Source organism: Nicotiana tomentosiformis, chromosome 3 (genome assembly GCF_000390325.3).
Source record: "Nicotiana tomentosiformis chromosome 3, ASM39032v3, whole genome shotgun sequence".
Taxonomy (NCBI): Eukaryota; Viridiplantae; Streptophyta; class Magnoliopsida; order Solanales; family Solanaceae; genus Nicotiana; species Nicotiana tomentosiformis.
The window spans coordinates 22,682,465-22,704,830 of NC_090814.1; the positions used below are offsets into that span (position 1 = coordinate 22,682,465).

General features: G+C 42.3%; 1 long non-coding RNA gene across 1 annotated transcript; it reads left to right on the top strand.

The window, feature by feature from the left end:
* Window positions 1-5,974: 5,974 nt before the first annotated feature.
* LOC117274343 (uncharacterized) lies at window positions 5,975-22,297 on the top strand. The gene is made up of 2 exons (XR_004504453.1): window positions 5,975-6,284; window positions 22,091-22,297. It is a non-coding gene; the product is annotated as an uncharacterized lncRNA (long non-coding RNA).
* The last annotated feature ends 69 nt before the right edge of the window (window positions 22,298-22,366 follow it).

Below are 22,366 nucleotides of genomic sequence, written 5' to 3' on the forward strand. Positions count from 1 at the left end.
AGTACAAAAGAAAGGCTCTAGGTGCTGCAGAATGACCCATGAAGCAGCTCACCACTAGGCCTCCGGATATCGGGGTTGCGCGCCGGTGTGACTGCCAGATGCACTGCCTCAGCTCCTGCACGATTAGTGCAGAAGTGTAGCATGAGTATATAAACAACATGTACCCAGTAAGTATCAAGTCTAACCTCGAAGATGTAGTGACGAGGGGTCGACATCGACACTTACTATGGGCTATCGGTAAAGAAATACAAAATCTAAATAAGCATGCGTTACAGAAATAATAATAATAACTTAATAACAAGCCGACAGTAAATAATTCTTTCACATATGGTAAATCCCAAATGAATTTCTGTCTTATATAATTTTAGCCTCTCAAACCAGGGAAAAAGATCAAATATATAATTACACTTCAAGTGTTATCACGCATGATTATGCCGAGGTCGTACGGTCCGATCCAGAATAATATGTACACTGCCGAGGGTCGAGTGGCATGGAACCATAGATGCATCTATCTACTGCCGAGGCGTTTGGACCGCTCCACAAGAAGAGAGGATACTTTATAAACGACCGGTTTAAGAGCTAATAAAAGGCTAATGTACAAAGAAACACAAAATTCTTATTAACGGTCAAGTAACCCGCCAAGACACAATAAGTGAAATTCGGTCCTTTGCAATTTCTCTAACAAGTTCTGATATAATTTAGGCACTTTAATTAACAAGTAGGGTGCAACATTTACAAATATTTCATGATTCAGGTCCTAAACTACCCGGACATAAGCATAGTTAGTAGCTACGCACGGACTCTCATCACCTCGTGCATACGTAGCCCCCCAATTAGAAGTAAATAGCAATATAAATCACCTATGAGGTAAATTCCCTCTTACAAGGTTAGGCAAGAGACTTACCTTGTCTCAAAGCTTGCTTTCCGGCCTCCAATTCACCCTAAAGCCTCAACTTGGTGCCGAAAAATCTGAAACTAGTCAAATGTTGTATAAATTAATCAATATATGTTCAAAAGTTAATGATTTAGATATTAGAGTAATTCACCAACCCAAATTGGAAGATTCTTACAATTCACCCCGAGCCCACGTGCCCAGATTCCAGAATATTTTGAAGAAAGTTGTTACCCATAACCTCACGAACTCAAATATTTTATTTTCCCTCAATTCCATAACCATTTTCGTGGGTAAATCCCATTTTTATCAAAACCTAGGGTTATTCATCTAAACCCATAATATTCATAAAATTTCATGTTAAAATGTACCCATAATCTATTTATTTAACTCATATTGGATAGATATTACTTACGTCAAATAGCTAGATGGAAACCCCTCTCCAAAAGCTCCAAAATCGTTCAAGAAAATGAAAGATATGAGTCAAAACAATGGTCTAAGTCCGTCCTAAACGACCTCATGCCTTTAGCGATTTTGTTTCTGCGGACGGTCTACCGCTTCTGCGGAAGCCAGGTCGCAGCTGTGGTCAGGCCTGGCCAGCCTCCAAGCGCACCTGTGGCCGTTTTCTCGCAGAAGCGAGTCCGCTTCTATGGATGTCTCACCGCTTCTGCGGTCTACAGGCCACAGCCCAGGCCGCTTCTGTGCTAGGAATATTGCACCTGCGCCTTCGCAGATGCGGCCCTTTCCCCGCATCTACGAGCTTTTGACCGCAGATACGGGCACACCAGAATTGGTGCACCAGCAGTCCTTTGGGCTCTAAAATGATCCGAGCATCGTCCGGATGGCACCCAAGGCCCCCGAGGCCTCGTCCAAAGATACAAACAAGTTTGTAAACATAAACGGACTCGCTCGCATCCTCGGAACACGGAAAACAACATTAAAACTAAGAATTGCAACCCAAACCAATAGGATCAACTTATGAACTTCAAGTTCTTCCAACTCGCTCCGAACGCGCCGAATCATACCTAAACTACTCAGAATGATATCACATTTTGCGTGCAAGTCTTAAATCACCATACAGGACTATTTCCAGGCTCGGAATCCCAAATGGACCTCGATAATACCAAAACCTACTCCAAACCAAATTTAAAGAACTTTTAAACCTTCAATAAGCTAACTTTCAACCTTAAGTGCCGAAACGCTCCCGGGTCATCCAAGACCCGATCTCAACATACGCCCAAGTTCAAAATCATCATACGAACCTATTGGAATAGTCAAATCTCGATTCCGAGGTCATTTACTCAAAATATTGACCAAAGTCAAACTTAGCCATTTTAAAAGCCAAACTAAGGAACCAAGTGTTCCGATTTCAACCAGAACCCTTCCAAATCCCGAACTAACCATCCCCGCAGGTCATAAAACAGTAAAAGCACATACGGAGAGTATTATTTGGGGGAACAGGGATCTAGAAAGCAAAACGACTGGTTGGGTCGTTACAGATACAATCCCAGAACTGGTGTCACAAATACACGAGCGACTAGAGCAATACAAATAACGATCTGAATGAATACATGACTGTCTGAAATGAAATAAACAACTAGAATCAGGTAGAAGGGGACTTCAGGGCTACGAATGCCGTGCAACTGTACCTCAAGTCTCCTCAGGCAATCAATCCGAGCAATCTACTGACCGCCTCTAGGACCAACTCCAAAATTTGCAGAAGAAGTGCAAAGTGTAGTATGAGTACAACCGACCTCATGTACTCTATAAGTGTTGAGCCTAACCTCGATGAAGTAGTGACGAGGCTAAGGCGGGTCACTTACAATAACTTGTACGCAGTATAATAATAATAATAATAATAATAATAATAATAATAGGAAAGGAACATAGGAAAAGTAAGGCAGCTAACTGATGATAATAAACTCAATCCTCGAATTTAGTAAAACCAGAAACATCACTCCTCAGAATCTCGTATGAAAATACTGAAAGCTAACACAATGTAACAATAAATACAAAAAACACAAACCATTGCGCGCGCAACCCTATCCCAACGTACAAACACAATCCTCCCTTATTTCGCTATATCAATATCAAGAATAACATGTAAAATTCGTTACGGCGCGCAACCCGATCCCACCATATAATCAGAATCAATATCATAATCCTCCCTTATTTCACCATATCAAAATCACACATAAAATTCATTGCGGTGTGCAACCGGATCCCACCATATCAATATCAATCCTCCCTTATTCCACCCGTTGCGGCGTGCAACCCGATCCATGTATAAAATCAATAAATGTAATCAATTCAACAACTCAATTCACAAGAATCTTTATGATTAAAGAATTATGAAAGCAAAGCCATAAAGGAACCTCATACCAAATCAAGGAATGCTAAAATTAATACAAAGCAACAAGACAAGCCAAATATATGATAATTAAAGTGTGCAAGTAAGAAAGTAAGGCAGGTAGCAATTAATCATGGAATCATGGAAGAAACGAGCATTTCAATACAAAAGTAAATAGATGACAAGTAACAAGTTACTGCATAGAAAGTAATTAAAACATGTAGCAGTTAAGACATAGAGTGAGATAATTAATGAAATACGGAAAATCATGAAAACAACTATTTTGACGACGTATATACACTCGTCACTTCGCTCATACGCTGCTACATATGTAGTTCACATAACACATAGCTCAAGGGTTCCTAATTCTCTCAAATCAAGCTTAGACCCAACACTTACCTCGCTCCGCAAGCAAATTAAAGCTCAATCGGGGCCTTTCCTCTAAACTTCACCTCCAAACCAACCGAATCTAACCAAAATCGACTTAATATCAACAATCAATACTAGAAAAATCAATTACAATACATAAAGCTAAGATCTTTACACTTTTTTCAAAAAGTCAACAAAAGTCAACCCTAGGCCCGCTTGGTCAAAATCCGAGATTCGAACCAAAACTGGATTAATCATTCATCCCTGAGCCCGATTATGTGATTAGTTTCAAAATTCGACCCCAATTTGAGGTCTAAATCTCAATTTTACAAAAACTCCTAATTCTACCCCAATCCCTAATTTCTACCATGAAAATCCTAGATTTAATGTTGAAAACACTTGAAAAGTAATGGGTAATTGAAAAGAAATAGATTAAAGTTGCTTACCAAAGTTTTTGGGAAGAAAATCCTCTTAGAAAATCGCCTCTAGGGTGTTTAGGGTTCTAAAATATGAAAAGTGAGGCTAAAATCCCGTCCCTCAGCTATTTGTCCAGGCTCAAATGTTGCAAATGTGACCTGGGGTTCACAAATGTGAACCCCGCAAATGCGAAGAAGCAATCGGAAATGCGAACTCCCCACATCTCTGCTATCATCTCATTTGCGATGATATGTTCGCAAATGCGAACTTGGACAGGACGCAAAAGCGATCAAATGATCGAAAATGCGATCCCTGCCGCCCTAGGCCATCTTCGCAATTGCGAATAGGATGTTTGCAAATGCGATTATCACAGACTTGGCCATTTGTCGCAATTGCGACCTCTGATCTCGCATTTGCGAGACCTGAACAACAGGTCACACCAGCTACAACCAAACTCTACCAAACTCTTCGAAACGCGTCTGAAACTCACCCGAGCCCTCAAGGCTCCAAACCAAATATGCACACAAGTGTAATAACATCATACGAACTTGTTCGCATAATCAAAATACCAAAATAACACTTAGAACTACGAATCGGACATCAAAATGAATGATATTTTCAAAGGAACTCAAGAACATGCAACTTTACAACCGGACATCCGAATCACGTCCAATCAACTCTGTTTTAGACCAAATTTTGCAAACAAGTCATAAATACTGAAATGAACCTATACCAAGTTCCAAAACTGAAATCCGAACCCAGTAGCAACAAAGTCAACTTACGGTCAAACTTAGGAGTTTTTTAAACATTTAAATTGCTAGTTTTCAACAAATTACGTTAAATCAAGTTAGGGACTTCCGAATTCGATTTCGGGTATACGTCCAAGTTCTAAATTACGATACGATACACCGGGACCGTCAAAATACTGATCTGGGTCCGTTTACATAAAACGTTGACCGTAGTCAACTCAAATGAGTTTTAAGGCAATTTTTTATATTTTCATCAATTTTTCACATAAATTTTTTTTGAAAATTGAGGAAGGCTAAACGGAGCTATTTGAGGTATCATAACACATAAATAAAAGGCTAAAACTGAAATTGACCTATCGGGTCATCACATAAGTAAATGAGTCATTTCACACACAAAAACACACACACACACACACACACACACATACATTATATTGTAATTGATGATCAATCACATACATTACTACGCATGAAAACTTGATCAATTGGTAAACCAATATTATTCTATTTTAAATATGTTTAGTCGATTGTTATATTAACTCGTTTGCTTAATGCTAATAGCTTCTTTCGTTTATTTAATTTATGATACATATATACATGTCAAAGAAGTTTGGTATTGTTCTATATTTCATTCATTCATAACTAATAATGCATGACATAGATTAATCGATATAGGTCGAGACGTTTTATTTTTAATATTCATCGATGCATCTAAGTAAGTTATAAGTCGATGAATCAATTTACAAATAGATATATTTGATGATGATCAATTATATATACTAATTAGATTATTGCTTTTTCACAAGTCTATCCCCTAAATAAACCGAACCTGTAGCCCTAGCGCATCGCGTTCTTAGATGCAACTATACCTATATATACACACACACTTCGTTGTACTACTTTCACTACCAAAAATTAGGCCTATATCAACGGTATTTTTAGCATGGTTATACATCCGTTGCGATTGATATCTGTTGCAACGGTTATAACCATTGCGTAAGGTTTCTTTGTTCGATCAAGACACTTTTCTAATTGAACCGTTGCATAGCCAAAGAACCGTTGCCACAGAGTTATCTATTGCAACGGTGATGTATAGCCGTTGCAATAGATGCCTTTGTTTCCCCTTCTAATTTTCCCTCCTATAATTTTCGGAACGCAGTCTTAAGTAATAGTTTTTTATATTTTTCTAATTTATATTCTTCTAAACCCACAGTTGTCTTTAGCCTGGAATACATCGAAAGTACTTACCCTCTTTGCTTCATCATCCCAAAAATCCCTTCAACAGAACTTTGTCTGCGACCGCCGACTCCAAATCTAACATCTTCTACCTCATGCACAGTCAAAATTGATCAGTTCATCTCTCACAAACCTATGACCTTCTTCGCACCCCGTTTCAGTTCCCTTGCTAGAAACCCCTTCTCTTCATCTTTCTTCGCTATGGGTCATATTTCAGTTCCTTCACTTGAATGGTTTTATTTTCTGCTTTTATCAGCTTCTCAACTTAAAGGTAAGTTAAACTAATTGATTCCTTAGTTTATTCAAATTTGTCTCAGCTAAATGAGTGAATAGAATACGCGGGTTAATATCTACTTTTTGGGGTCTAGCTATCTGGGTAAAAGAGTATCTAATACCTAATGTTGAAAGAATTTTGATGTTGCAATGGAAGTTGATTGCTTGTTGGTTTTCAAATTAAGCTCATAATTAGTCAAATATGCCTTGCACCTTAACTGTTCGACAAAATGCCGACCCAGTCAAATATGCCTTTCACCTTAGCTGTTTAGACAAAATGCCGACCTATTAGTGGCAAGTAAGCCCGTTCTATTTCTCTTCTTTATTGCAAGAATTAGTCACTCTTTATCTCACTGGACAATAAGGTCACACCTTAGAATAAAGAAGGCAATAGAACACTAAAATCAAGAGAAGATCAACATGAGTTTCAGCCAAATTGACTGCCACGATTATAATTTCTCTTCCACCATTCAAAAACCTTCATAACTTTAGTAAAAAACCCTGTTTAGAGCGTGGTAAGTTCCACTAAAGTATGGCTTATAGTTATTAGTTTATCTACACATTTTATTGTATAAGCTAGCAAGTTTCTACAGATTGAATTTTTTATATATAATAGTTTTAGGTTTTTTTTAAGTTCATGATATAAATGTTTATGAATTTAGAATGTAGAGTTGCCATGATAGAAACTTGTCCTTGGCTTAATTCTTTTAACTTCTCATATAGTTCTGATTCGAAAAGTGTAAGGTAAAAAATGTAATGTGATTGAACTCTCTGTTATGCTAAACTTTGTTTGCCATGGTTCGTGAATTCACAATAAAATTGTTAGATGTCTTTGATTCTTTTTGGTTTATTTTCGCTCATTAGATAATTGCTTTCCTTTTCTTTCTTCCTTTTTGTCACGACCCAAAATCCTTACCGTCGTGATGGCACCTAACCCAATCCGTTAGGTAAGCCAATTAACAAAATAACATAATATAATAACGATGATGTGAATCAAAGATGAGATAACTGAATTTTATACAACTTCCCGTAGTACAAATCATGAGCTTCTAAGATTTAGAATTTACAAAGCTGGTATGAATTTAAGTACATCATCTGTTTGAACTGTACAAGAACAGATTAAAACTCTAAAGCTACCAAGATCAAGAGGTAGCTATGACCGGAATACATGTGCATCTTCAGATCCAGCTCTCGCTGTGCACAGCAACATCAGCATCCAACATCTGCACGCAAGGTGCAGAAGTGTAGTATGAGTACAACCGACCCCATGTACTCAATAGGTAACAAACCTAACCTTAGGTTGAAAATAGTGGTGAGCTGGGACAAGGGTCAGAGTCCAACTCCAATAACCAACAACAATCATAACAATAATAATAAAATGGTACATGAAAATAACTCAGAGGTAAGATGCTCAGCTCGTTCATAGTTACGGAAAGATAGGCATGCTTTTCAAGTATAACAATAAATCCCAAATCTTCCACCGAAAGCACCAATAACATATGAATAAGTTTGAAAATCGTGATTTTTCCCAAAAACTTTTCAACAATAAATAAGATGTTTCATTTTCAGATAGCATGAGAAAAATACATCTCTATGCCTACATGTCAATATAATGTTGAAATCATGAATGTCACCAAAGCCGGGTAGCCGAAGGGAATGCATCTCTATGCATGTATCTCAAGTACGCAGGTCAAATGCAATGCATCTCAATGATGAACTCATGTACTCACCCTCTCAGAGTACTCCATCTCACTGTCTCCTATTCTCACTCATCATGCTCAATACTCAGCACACTCAGTACTGTACAGGGCATATCCAGCCCACATGCAAATAAACCAAGGTAGATCTAGTCCAAAGATGCAAATAAACCAGGGCAGATTCAGCCCAATGCAAATGAACCAAAATATAAGTAAACCAGGGCAGATCCAGCCCAATGCACTGTGGGTGTGCAGACTCCGGAGGGCCCGATCCAGCCCAAGCTCTATATTAAGCCATATCCTGGCATGAATCAATAAAGCTTGCTGCGGCGTGCAGCCCAATCCCATAAATATCACTCACAACAGGCCCTTGGCCTCACTCAGTCATCAATCTCTCAAGTCTCTTGGGTTCACAACACTCTTGCTAAGCAGCCCAAATCAATGATATGAGATGTGACAATATACAATAATAGAGACTGAGATATGATATGTAATGATGAATACGACTGAGTACATAACTGCAATTAAGCAAATAACTTATCAGCAAAGAACGATCATTGTGGGTCCCAATAGTACCACCATATAGCCTAAACATGATTTCTAGCATAAATTACAGCTCAAGTTCTCTAACACATAGAGTATGGTAAAAATGTTCAGATAAAATAACTACACAGTTCCATGGAATCGACTAAATCACAATTTACACGGTGCACGCTCACACGCCCGTCACCTAGCATGCGCGTCACCTCAACATCAATAACATAAAACTTAATTCGGGGTTTCATACCCTCAACACCAAGTTTAGAAATGTTACTTACCTCGAACAAACCAAATCCAATACCGAGCAAGCCAAGCAATGTTCCAAAAATGCCATCCCGCCCGTACCAACCTCCGAACGACTCGAAACTAGCCAAAAGTAACTGAAATACATCAATTAATGCCAAAGGAAACAAACCCAATCGAAAAGATCGATTCTTTAATCAAAAGCCCAAAATCAACCCAAAAGTTCAACCTGGGCCCGCGCCACGGAACTCGATGAAACTTATAAAACCGACAACCCATTAATTTACGAGTCCAACCATACTAGTTTCATTCAAATCCGACTCCAAATCGATGTTCAAAACAAAAAACCTATTCTATGAAACTTTAGGCTAAACTCCAATTTTCTCTTTACAATTCATAATCCAAATACCAAAAACGAAGATAGAATCACGAAATATAATCAAAATCGAGTATAAAACACTTACCCCAATCCTTGTGATAAAAATCGCCTAAAAAATCGCTTCAATCCGAGCCCCAAATCTCAAAATATAATAAAAGAACCCAAAATCTCGATTTTTATAGCTTCTACCCAGAAATTCCGCATATGCGGTCACACTGTCACATCTACGACCCCTGCTTCTGCGAAAATAGCTAGACCCATCTCACCCCACACCTGCGGTAGAAAAATTCCGCTTCTGCGAAAACTTCGCACCTGCGCTCCAAATTGTCGCTTTTGCGCACACGTAGGTGCGCCTCTTCCTCCGCATCTGCGATGATCTCCAGCCTAGCCTGTTTGCGCTTCTGCAACCAATTGTCCGCATCTGCAGACTCGCATCTGCGTCCATTCTTCCGCAGATGCGGAAGCACCAGAACCAGCATACCTTCAGCAATGAAACATGAAACGAAAATGGTCCGAACCTCGTCCGAAACTCACCCGGGCCACTCGGGACCCCGTCCAAATATACCAACAAGACCCATAACAAAATACGGACCTACTCGAGGCCTCAAATCACACATAACAATATCGAAACGACGAATCGCACCTCAAATCAAACTTAAATGAACTTTGAACTTTCAACTTTCAAAACTCGCGCCGAAGCATATTAAATCAACTCGGAATGAACTCAAATTTTGCACACAAGTCTCAAATGACATAACGAACCTATTCCAATTCCCGGAACCACAACCCGAACCCGATTTCATCAAAGTCAACTCCCGGTCAAACTTATGAACTTTCCAAACCTTCAAATTTTCAACTTTCGACAATTAGCGTCGAATCCTTCTAGATATATTCAAATGCAAATCCGGGCATACGCCTAAATCCAGAATCACCATCCGGACCTAACGGAGCCCTCAAAACTTCGTTCCGCGGTCAAGTTTACAAAAATCAACTTGGTCAACTCTTCCAACTTAAAGCTTCAATGGTGAAATCCATTCTTACAAATCAAACTCCGGATTACCTAAAAACCAAAATCGACGATACACACCAGTTATAATACATCATACAGAGCTACTCATGCTCCCAAACTACCGAGCGAAGTGCAAATGCTCCAAACGACCGGTAGGGTCGTTACACTTTTATTTTTGTCCATCATGAAAATAAAAAATAATGTTACTATAGCTATTTTGAAGTAGAAAACTCTAGTCCCGCTCTTTGCAAATTGCAATAGGCATATGACTTTCTGTTGATGGGAGCACTGTTGTTGATGAGAGAACTGTTTGGCGTATGACATTCTTACACTTCTTGATGCGCTTAGCATCTCTAAGGTAACTCTTACTACTCATCTTCTTAAATTTTACTTAATTTTCTTTTCCTGGTGGCTGGTGCTGAATTAATACTCTCTCTTTTTCCAAAATATGATGGGCTACGTGATAAGAAATTAACCACGTATGTAACAAGTACAATTATAAATCACGTATGGCTTTTATAATTAAAAATATTACTTACAGAAGTATTTGAAGAATCATTTTTTTACTATAAATTTGTGTCTTCTTATCTCTGTATCTGCCCATAATATACATAATAGTGTAGGTTTTTTGTAAGGACTTTCGATCGCTATCATATGGCATATTTTTTTTTTGATAAATACCAAATGTTGCTGTCGCTACTTGTGATCTTGCTTTCTTTCTATTTTCTGGAGGGGGGAGTTGGGACTGAGAGAAGGGACACAAATAGATAGTACCTATATGAAAAAAATACATTGCTCAAGCTTTTCTAATGTTGAAGTTCAAATTGAATCCTAATCTTGTATATGCCTTTGTAGTTCTCATACAATCAGAAATAAAAATTTGGAGTACGAAAATCTTAGTGCTGTTGTGCTTGCTTATTATCCATCTGTATACGGGTAAAACGGAGCAGGGACGAGACCGTAAGGAATCGTAGTCACAGCGAGGAACTCCTCGTATCGGGGCTTGAGCAAAATACCTGCCCTCGGGGCATCAGGACCACGTCCTCCGGGTCCGGTTCGAGCCCCAAGACTTCGGAGAGCATTACCAAACAACCGCACACGACTAACAAAGGGCCATGTTGTCCGTGCCCAATCGGATATCACGACGTGCTTGGCCCGTATCGGCAGAAAACCAGTGATTAGCGAAATAGAAGAATTTTACCCTTCTTAGGATTGTACTTAGGGTAAAACTCCCCCACTATATAAAAGGGGAAGCTTATTATTCATTAGTTACATTGTAACACGCATATCAATGCAATATAATTATGCTCTTTCTGTTTCTAAAAGTTATTCGAAGTTCTTATTTTTGTTCATAAAGTTCTTCATAAGTGCAAGTTCGGAACCGAAAGAAGGTTCCCAGTTAAGCCATTAACCGATCCCGGACTCACTCTTACTATTGGTTTAGCTATTTATTACGTCTTTTATTTGTTTAATCTAACATCATAGAATCACTTGTATTGAATTAAACCACATATCCTTAAAACCGCGTATAAATTCAATTGTTATCTGTTTTTTAGGGTAAACAGTTTGACGCCCATCGTGGGGCTAAGGATAATAGTGGTAATTTGATAAAAATTTCCATAACGCACTTTGTTTTATGCTTGTTCTTGGAGATATTAATTTCAGGTCAAATTAAAAATGTCAAACTCTCAATCTGCTCACTTGAACGTTGATGCTGAGTCTGGCCACCATGGTGAGAACAACAATGTAGTGCCCAGCAACGAGGTGCCCCTTGTTGACCCCAACGGAGTTTCGGTCGCAGACCCAATCGATGCCAACTCACATGTTGCCATCGGCACAAACTTGCCTACCGACCCTAGAACAACGTTCGCGGAGGAGCCTGGTCAGTAGCCCTGGGTACACACGACGGCGAAGGCGATGGGATCAATTTACGGGTGATCTTCAAAATGTTACAAGCTAAACAGGCGGCGATAGCCTAGTTGCAGAACCAAAGCTGCGCCCCAGTAGAGTTGAGCCCGAATCATCCTGGGAAAACACCCGAAGAAATCAACCAACCACAGAAAGGCCGGGTAAAGTTGAACCCGGGACCAACCCCGAAATAATAAAGATGCTTGAGGAACTGACAAAGCTGGTGGAATCAGGGGAAAAGAAGATCGAAGCCAACGACAAAAAGGTGGAGACCTATAACTCCAGGGTTGATCAAATCCCAAGAGCACCCCCAATATTGAAAGGCTTGGATTCCAAGAAATTTGTCCAAAAGCCTTTCCCTCCGAGCGCAATACCGAAACCAATCCCGAAAAAGTTTCGTATGCCCGAAATTCCAAAGTATAACGGAACCACGGATCCAAATGAACACGTGACCTCCTACACGTGTGGCATCAAGGGAAATGACTTAGAAGATAACGAAATTGAGTCGGGTTTGCTGAAAAGGTTCAAACAAACCCTGTCGAAAGGAGTAATGACATGGTATCACAACTTATCCCCTAATTCCATTGATTCATTTTCTATGCTTGCAGATGCCTTCGTAAAAGCTCATGTCGGGGCCATCAATGTCGAGACCAGAAAATCAGACATTTTCAAAGTAAAACAAAGAGATAACGAAATGCTCAGGGAATTCGTGTCGAGGTTTCAAATGGAACGAATGGGCCTGACTCCGGTTGCGGACGATTGGGTCATTCACGCATTCACTCAAGGACTCAATCCCTAAAGCTCCTTGGCTTCACAACAGTTGAAACAAAATTTGATAGATTACCCAGCGGTAACTTGGGCTGACGTCCATAACAGGTACCAATCAAAAATCAGAGTCGAGGATGCTCAGCTCAGGCCCCCCTCTAGGTCTGTGTATCCCATCAGAACTAATGACAGGTCTAAAAGAGTCGTCGATCATGAACTGAGATCAAACATAGATCGTTATTAACCGTATAGTAGAGATCGAAGGGGTAGCAGATCCGGACGTAACCCTGCGAGGAATGGAAAGAGAAGCGATCGAGGTCAGAATAGCAGGGTACTCATGAGTAAGAACGGTTTCGACAGGCCACGCGGGGCCAGGGAAGCATCGAGATTATCAGAATACAACTTTAGCGTCGATGCTGCCAGCATCGTATCTGCCATCGGAGGCATCAAAGACACCAAGTGGCATCGGCCATTGCAGTCTGATCCTGCCCAAAGAGACCCCAACCTGAATTGTAAGTATCATGGCACTCACGGCCACAGGACTGAAGAATGCCGACAACTATATTCAATAACGGGCACCTATGGGAATTTCTGAGAGATCGAGCCAAAAATCACTTCAGGAATAGGGACTCCAACAAATAGACCGAGCAAGAGGAACCTCATCACATCATCAACATGATCATTGGTGGAGTCGACGTCCCTCAGAGGCTAATGCTGAAGCGCACTAAGGTGTCCATTATAAGGGAAAAACGAACCCGAGATTACATGCCGAATGGGACCATCTTTTTCAACGATGAGGGCGCTGAAGGCATCGTGCAACCACATAGTGATGCACTGGTAATATTCGTACTCATAAATAAATCTCGAGTTAAGCGTGTGTTAATTGATCCAGGTATCTCGGCGAATATCATCAGATCGAGGCTCGTAGAGTAGCTGGGTTACAAGACCAAATAGTGCCTGCAGTACGGGTTTTAAACAGATTTAATATGGCATGTGAAACTACTAAAGGGGAGATAACCCTGCCAGTGAACACCACCAGAACCATTCAGGAAACGAAGTTCTACGTGATCGAAGGGGATATGAGATATAGTACTCTATTCGGAAGGCCATGGATTCACAACGTGAGGGCAATACCATCGACACTACACCATGCATTGAAGTTCCCCACACCGGGAGGGATCAAGACAGTTTACGGAGAGAAGCCGTCCACAAAAGAAATGTACGCAGTCGATGAGGTGATCCCGATGTCCGCACTCTCGACATCAAAGAACCCAGAGTCAGTTAGGAAGGAAGAAACTAAATAGCAATCACCAACACTGCCCCGACCGAACCGAAGAAGCAAGAGTCAGCAGGGGATGATGATTACGGAGTTCCTAGTTCGTTCATTGCCCCTGGCGATTCTAATGCCACCAAATCGACGATCGAGGAGCTGGAGCAAGTCATATTAATCGAACACTTGCCCGATCGGAAGATATACCTGGGCATAGGGTTAACTCCCGAGCTCAGGAAAAAACTCATTAAATTCCAAATAGATAACGTGGACTGTTTTGCTTGGTCCCATATTGGTAGGACAGGGATCCCGCCAGAAGTAACTACTCATAAGCTAAGCTTGGATTCGAAGTTTCACCCGGTTAAACAGAAAATGAGGCCTCAGTCCAAAGTCAAGCATGCATTCATCAAAGACGAGGTATCCAAACTCCTTAGAATAGGTTCCATTCGGGAAGTTAAGTACCCGGATTGGTTGGCTAACGTAGTAGTAGTGCCTAAAAAGAGAAATAAATTAAGAATGTGCGTAGATTACAAAGACTTGAACAAGGCGTGCCCCAAGGATTCTTTTCCTTTTCCTAACATCGATCGCATGATCGATGCAACGACCGGGCACGAGATACTCAGCTTTCTCGATGCCTATTCCGGGTACAACCAAATCCGGATGGACCCGGGCGATCAAGAAAAAACTTTCTTCATCACTAAATTCGGCACCTATTGTTAAATGTAATGCCGTTCGGACTAAAAAATGCCGGTGCCACTTATCAACTCTTAGTAAACCGGATATTCAAAGAACAAATAGGAAAATCAATGGAGGTTTACATTGACGACATGTTAGTTAAGTCCCTGCGAGCAGAGGACCATTTGAAGAATTAGCAGGAAACCTTCAACATACTGAAGAAATACAATATGAAGCTGAACCCGGAGAAATGCGCATTTGGGGTCGGGTCCAGGAAGTTCCTTGGATTCATGGTGTACAACCGAGGGATCGAGATCAATCCTGACAAAATCAAAGCTATAGAAGATATCACCGCGGTGGACAATGTCAAGGCCATTCAGAGGCTAACCGGGCGCATAGCCGCCCTGGGCCGGTTCATATTAAGGTCCTCCGATAAGAACCATCGGGTCTTCTCATTATTGAAGAAGAATAGTAACTTTTCATGGACCCCGGAGTGACAACAAGCTTTGGAAGAACTCAAACGGTACCTTTTGGGTCCACCCTTGCTCCATAATCCGAAGGCAGATGAGCAGTTGTACCTGTACTTAGCGGTATCCGAGATAGCGGTAAGTGGAGTCTTAGTACGGGAAGAGGAAGGTAAGCAATTTCCTATGTATTATGTTAGTAGGACTCTAGGCGAGGCTGAAACAAGGTACCCTCACCTAGAGAAATTGGTGCTCTCTTTGCTAAGCGCCTCCAGAAAGTTAAAGCCATATTTTCAATGCCTTCCCATGTGTCGTAACTTCTTACCCACTAAGGAACATAATGCATAAACCCGAACTCTCGGGCTGATTGGCCAAATGGGCAGTAGAAATTAGCGGGTACGATATCGAATATCGACCCCGGACTGCCATCAAATCTCAAATTTTGGCAGACTTCGTGGCCGACTTCATGCCGGCCTTAATACCCGAAGTCGAAAAAGAATTGTTGTTAAACTCGGGGACTTCCCCGGGAATCTGGACCCTCTTTACGGACGGTGCGTCGAACGCAAAGGGGTCCGGACTTAGCATCGTGTTGAAGCCGCCTACGGGTAACGTAATTAGGCAATCTATTAGAACTGTAAAATTGACTAACAATGAGGCCGAGTATTGGCCATGATTGCAGGTCTCGAATTGGCTAAAAGCCTGGGGACCGAAGTGGTCGAAGCTAAGTGCGACACCCTTCTTGTGGTAAATCAAGTCAATGGGACATTCGAAGTAAAATAGGAACGAATGCGAAGGTACTTGGACAAATTACAGGTAACACTGTATCTATTCAAGGAATTGACCCTACAACACGTACTCCGGGATCAAGATAGCGAAGCCGATGCTCTGGCTAACTTGGGGTCATCGGCTAATGATGATGAATTCGGCTCAGGAACGGTCGTACAACTCATGAAATCGGTAGTGGAAGAAGGCCATGCCGGAATAAACTCAACATGTTTAAGGGCTGGAGAAACAAGTATATAGACTACCTGAAGACTAGGAAGTTGCCCTCGGATCCTAAAGAATCGAGAGCTCTACGTACGTAGGCGGCTAGGTTTAGCCTATGTGAAGGTACCCTGTTCAGAAGAACGTTCAATGGCCCACTCGTCGTATGCTTGGGGCCGGGAGATACCGAATATGTTTTGAGGGAAGTTCACGAAGGCACCTGCGAAAACTATTCGGGGGCAAAATCTTTGGTTCGTAAGATAATCAGAGCCAGCTATTACTGGATCGATATGGAGAAAGATGCGAAGGACTTTGTACGGAGATGCGACGGCTGCCTGAGGAATGCACCAATGATCCATCAACCCGAAGAGCTGCTACATTCGGTCTTGTCACCTTTGCCGTTCATGAAAGGGGAATGGACATTGTTGGTGTCCTACCGTGGGCACCCGGTAGGGCTCAGTTCATACTATTTATGACTGACTATTCTTCTAAGTGGGTCGAAGCTCAAGCATTCGAGAAGGTCCGGGAAAAAGAAGTCGTCGACTTCATTTGGGACCACATAATATGCCAGTTCGGAATACTGGCCGAGATAATGTGAGATAACAGGAAGCAGTTCATCGGCAGCAAGATAAGCAAATTTTTCGAGGACTATAAGATCAAAAAGATCTTGTCAACATCCTATCACCCTAGTGGGAATGGACAGACAGAGTCTACAAACAAGACTATACTTCAAAACCTGAAGAAAAAGTTGGCCGATGCCAAAGGGAAATGGAAGGAAATTCTGCCCGAAGTCTTGTGGCATACAGTACAACCTCAAAATCCAGTACCGAGGCCACTCCGTTTTCGTTGTTCTACAGTGCCGAAGCACTAATACCGATCGAAGTGGGAGAACCGAGCCTCAGGTTCCGATATCTAATCGAACAATCAAACGGTGAAGCCATGAGCACTAGCCTGGAACTATTGGATGAGAGGCGCGAGGCCACCCTAGTCTGATTGGTCGCCCAGAAACAGCGAATAGAAAGATATTACAACCGAATAGCCAACCTCCGAAACTTCAATATCGGGGACTTGGTGTTAAGAAAAGTAACACTGCACACCCGGAACCCGAACGAAGGGAAGCTGGGACCGAATTGGGAAGGACCATATCGAGTCATCGGGATTACCAGTAAAGGTTCATACAAACTCTAAGCAGGAAATGGTACACAACTACCGAACAACTGGAACGTGACGCACTTAAAACAGTACTACTGGTAAGATGCGATCTCATTGACCTTTTTTAATATTATGAAACAGACTAACACTTGCAGGCAACAACCAAAGGAGAATGTGGCTGTTAGGTCTGAAAGCACGCGTTGCACTCTTTTTCCCTTGAATCGGTTTTGTCCGAAATGGATTTTCCGGCAAGGTTTATAACGAGGCAACAGTAAATCGTGCTAACTTAGAATTGAAAACCAGTTTTAAATCGGAGTCAATGGTCGCATCAACATTATCTGAGCCCTCTCGAGACTGATCTCGAATACTAGGGGCCATCACCCTCGGGGCAAGCTTTTTATTAAAGAAGGAAAAATACTTTGTGCTTGAACAGTCTAGGCTCGGTGGTTAGGATTTATTTTAAGGGCCAAACGATCCCGCGTAGGCCACCTTATCCATAATACAAAATTCTAAACTTGTTAAAAGGTTACCCTCGACAAAGGCATTGTCTAAGAACACTTAAGCATCTTGGGAAAACTTCTAGTCGCACCGAGTTTTCAAAGGTTTCGAGCAAAATTGCATCAAGGTCAGGTTTTGTTCGGACCTTCGAAAAATAAATGACTTATTACTACGTTTGATTCTGTGCAAAGACATTAGAAATATTTGTAATCATAAAAAGATGCTAAGATAGTAGAGACTTGAAATTGTCAAAAAAGGAATTTTTTTATATATTCTGGAATATCTTTACAAAGGTCCAACAAAAACGGCCTCAACAAAAAATATGTACAGGATACAAAAACTAAAAAAACCTAAGGCATTTACGGCTGATCTTTACTGGAACCCGACTCATCACCAAAACCGTCGGGTCTTCGGATTCTTCAGAGCCCTCGGAGCCCTCTTCACCTTGGGGTTCAGCTAGTTTCTTCGCTTCGACCTCAAGTCTTTTTTCCTCCTCGATCTCGGTAGATAGGTCGAAGCCTCGAGCATGGATTTCTTCGATGGTCTCCTTTCGGGATAGCCGCCTCACGTACTTAGCAGTGGCCTTCAGGCGGGCCTCGGCTGCTTCGACATCGTCCGTATACTAGGCCACCATCTCGTCAACATCGGCCGAGGTTATCTCCAACTGGACCTCGTTATTTCAAGCTCCTTACCAAGGGCATCCCGTTCAGCGATGGCCAAGCCCAGTTGTGTTCGGAGATCCTCATTTTGCTGAGCCCGTGTATCAGCCTTCTCCTTCGCCACCCGAAGCTGAACTTCCACCGAAGACAGCTTGGACTGGGCGGTCTCCTTCTCCGAGGCCAGCAGGTCCATCTTGCTTTTCCACCCGTCGGCCATTACTTGGATCTCGTCCATCTCCTTTCGGAGTTGGTCGATCTGGTCGATCTTCTGCTGGACTTGCGAGGTATTGTTTTTAGCCACTGTGATCGGACCCTCGTTTCAAACTTCAAAAATCATTACCTTTTCCACCAAGTCTGCGTGCTCCTACCTTAAGGCCGATGCTTCTTTCTGAGCTGCATCCAGCTCGGCCTGGAGGTTCTTAGAGACCCCCTCTTGCTCCTCACTAAGAAGCTTGTACATATCCCTTTTTTGGGCAAGCTCCTTGATCTCGGGCTCAACTTGATTGACCTCAACCCGGTACCAAAGGAAACTCTCGTGGTAAAGTACCGAGGCCTGCAAAAAGGCAAAATCCATGAGAAACATGAAATGCGGATAACAGATCGATTGAAAGTAGTGATGCCTTACTCGGTTCAGCGCTTGCTGAGCCTCGTTGAAAAGGCATGGCACGTTCACCTCATTCATTTTTTCTTGGTCCTCCTCAGTCACCAGGCATCAGAGATAGCTAGCTATCCCCACAGGAGAGCATACAAAACCCGAGCATCCTTCGGGACGGTTAGTATAACTGATATCTTGTGATCGGGGTCCACACTCTAAGAGGGGAACTGGTTAATCAATTTTGGGCTCGAACTCGAGCTCGGCCCGTCAGCCCCCGAGGATGTGTCCTTCGGAACATCCAGGTCGCCCAACCCGGAGAAGTCTTTCAAAGCAGACGAGTCCACACCAAAGAAAAATGAGTGAAGGGGATCGTCTGTACCATGGACCCCATCATTGGACGTTTCCTTTCTCGCTTGGGCCTCTTCGAGCATGGACTCAGTGTAGGAGGGCGTCCCCGAGATCTCAATTATACCGGGCGCTTCGTTTGGAGTAGAGCCGGCATCCTGGGGAGTCTCACCTTGGGTATCCACATCAGTCTTTTCGTTGGAGAGGGATCGATCTCACGAGTCTCCTCCTCGGATGCCTCCGATTCCCGGGGATAAGTCGTCCTATGGGTGACAAAAATAGGTTAATCCTCCGGCTCGTCCCTAAGCCGGAGAAGAGACTCGAAATCCGACGCCCGGGAACCGGAGCCCCCCGGGCTTGCGGGCTACCTTTTTCTTTTGTTTCTTCACCTCGGAACCCGGGGAGCCCGAGGATTTTCTCCTTTTCTTCTTCCCCCCCGTGGCAGAATTGGAGGGATCAACGGACGGGGGCACATCGCCGTCCCCTTCCAAAGGCCTAAGTTCGGTGGTCTTAGGCAAACCTGCAATAACAAAAGGAAAGAGGAGTTAGTGTAATAAAAGTTAAAAACGTGGTATTGGCTATTCAGAAATAGGCCTTACCATGAGAATAGGCCTCCCACTGGCCTTTGGAGAATCTGCGCCATGTGCGCTCAAAGTACGACATATGAGTACAGATGCCATCGATCCATTCCTTTAGTTGGGGAACCGCATTCGGACCCCGGGCGACAGATGCACAACCACAAACATGAATGAGAAGACAGGCATTGGAGAAAAATAATTTTGAGGTTTAAAGAGAGATTGCACTTATGAGACGCATTCCACTTCTTAGAGATTGGCATGTATTCGGGGGGGGGGGGCAAATCCTCAGTTTTCACTTGGATAAAGAGTCCCTGCCAGCCCCGGTCTAGGTCTTCGTCGATACTCGAAAAAGGGGCCTTGCTGGACCGGCGAGTAAGCTTGATCAGTCCCCCTCGGAACATTCGGTGGTTGTATAGCCGAAGCAGGTGGTCGATCGTGAACCGACGAGACTCGGTCTTGTTTACGAAGTAGTAGAAGAGGATCGGGTCCACCGGGCCCGGTGTGAAGGGGTAAGTGTAAACACTTAAGTACCCCTCCACGTGGGTAGTAACGACGTCCTCAGGCCCGGAGACTACTACATCCTTGCCCTACCAATTACAGTCCTTACGAACTATGGGAAGAACGTCTTTAGTCACGGAGCATATGTACCTCTAGACTCCTTCACCCCGGTCCTGTTTGCGCGAGGGCTTCTCAACTTTAAATTCGTCTACAATTGAGCAGCACCCGGGAATGAACGCTTTCAAGGGAGGCTCGGGGGCCGGTTCGTTAGCAACCACATCTGGGGAAGCCATTTTGAGGGCGGCCACTTTAGGGGCAACCTCTTCAGTACCAGTGGCCGGTTGAGAAGATGAAGAGGCAACTTGTTGAGGAACGATTTTCGATGTTTTGGCCATTGTCATCTGGGGGAAGGTTTGAAAATTTGAGGAAAGAATGCAAAGTTTTGGAAAAACGGGTTTTGAATATTTAAATAAAGTCTAGGTAAAAATCTGGAAGTCACAATGAAGATTGAAGAATAAGGATGAAGATATGAAGGTTTGAAGAAGGTTTGATGATGGTTGGAAAGCTCGAAGGTAACAATTTAGTCGAAAAGTAGAAAACGAACAAGGGGAGGAAGCTTTTATACGGAAACAACCGACGCTACGCATTCGGGGGCAACCAGCCGATGAGCGACACGTGTTCGAAGTCACAACGACGCGACTAATGGGACGTTTCGGCTCCCTCGTCGTAACGTACAAAGGAAGGAACCTGAATCATCTGTCGTTTCCCATCGTTTCGGCAAGCTTACTCTCTGAGAAACGAGGGGACTATCTGTATACGGGTAAAATGGAGCAGGGACGTGACCGTAAGGAATGAGAGTCAGAGCGAGGAGCCCCTCGTATCGGGGCTAGAGCAAAATACTTGCCCTCAGGGGCATAAGGACCACGTCCTCCGGGTCCGGTTCGAGCCCCATGATTTTGGAGAACATTATCAAACAACCGCACACGACTAACAAAGGGCCATGATGTCCGTGCCCAACCGAATATCGCGGCGTGAATCTCGGCCCGTATCGGCAGAAAATGAGTGATTAGCGAAACAGAAGATTTTTACCTTTCTTAGGATTGTACTTAGGATAAAACACCCCCACTATATAAAGGGGAAGCTTATTATTAATTAGACACATTGTAACACGCATATCAAGGCAATATACTTCTGCTCTTTCTGTTTCTAAAAGTTATTCAAAGTTCTTGTTTTTGTTCATAAAGTTCTTCACAAGTGCAAGCTCAGAACCAAAGGCAGGTTCCCCGTTAAGTCATTAACCGAGCCCGAACTTACTCTTACCATTGGTTTGGCCATTTATTACATCTTTTATTTGCTTAATCTAACGTCATAGAATCACTTGTATTGAATTAAGCCACATATCCTTAAAATCGCGTATAAATTTAATTGTTATCTGTTTTTGAGGTAAATAACATCATATCTCGCAAGCTAATGTGAAATTTATATATATATATTCTGTTATGACAATTTTGCTGATTCATATATTACCATCTTTTTTTTTTGTAGATAAAGCAAATGAACAAGGGGACGACGAAACCAATAAAGACCATACTTAATATCGGTTGACCGTTGCTAGACATTCACATGTCCTAGGAATTTTTTATCTTTGAATTTTTTTGCAAACTTATGTATGCTTGTTCTTTGAATTGTCAAGTACTATTGTATATTTTGAATTATGATTAATAGAAATTTTAGTGCAATATTGGTTATCAATTCGTTGTTGCTGTATTACACCCTTGCAATAGATTCCATACATTGTTATAAAAGTGCAAAAACAGTAGC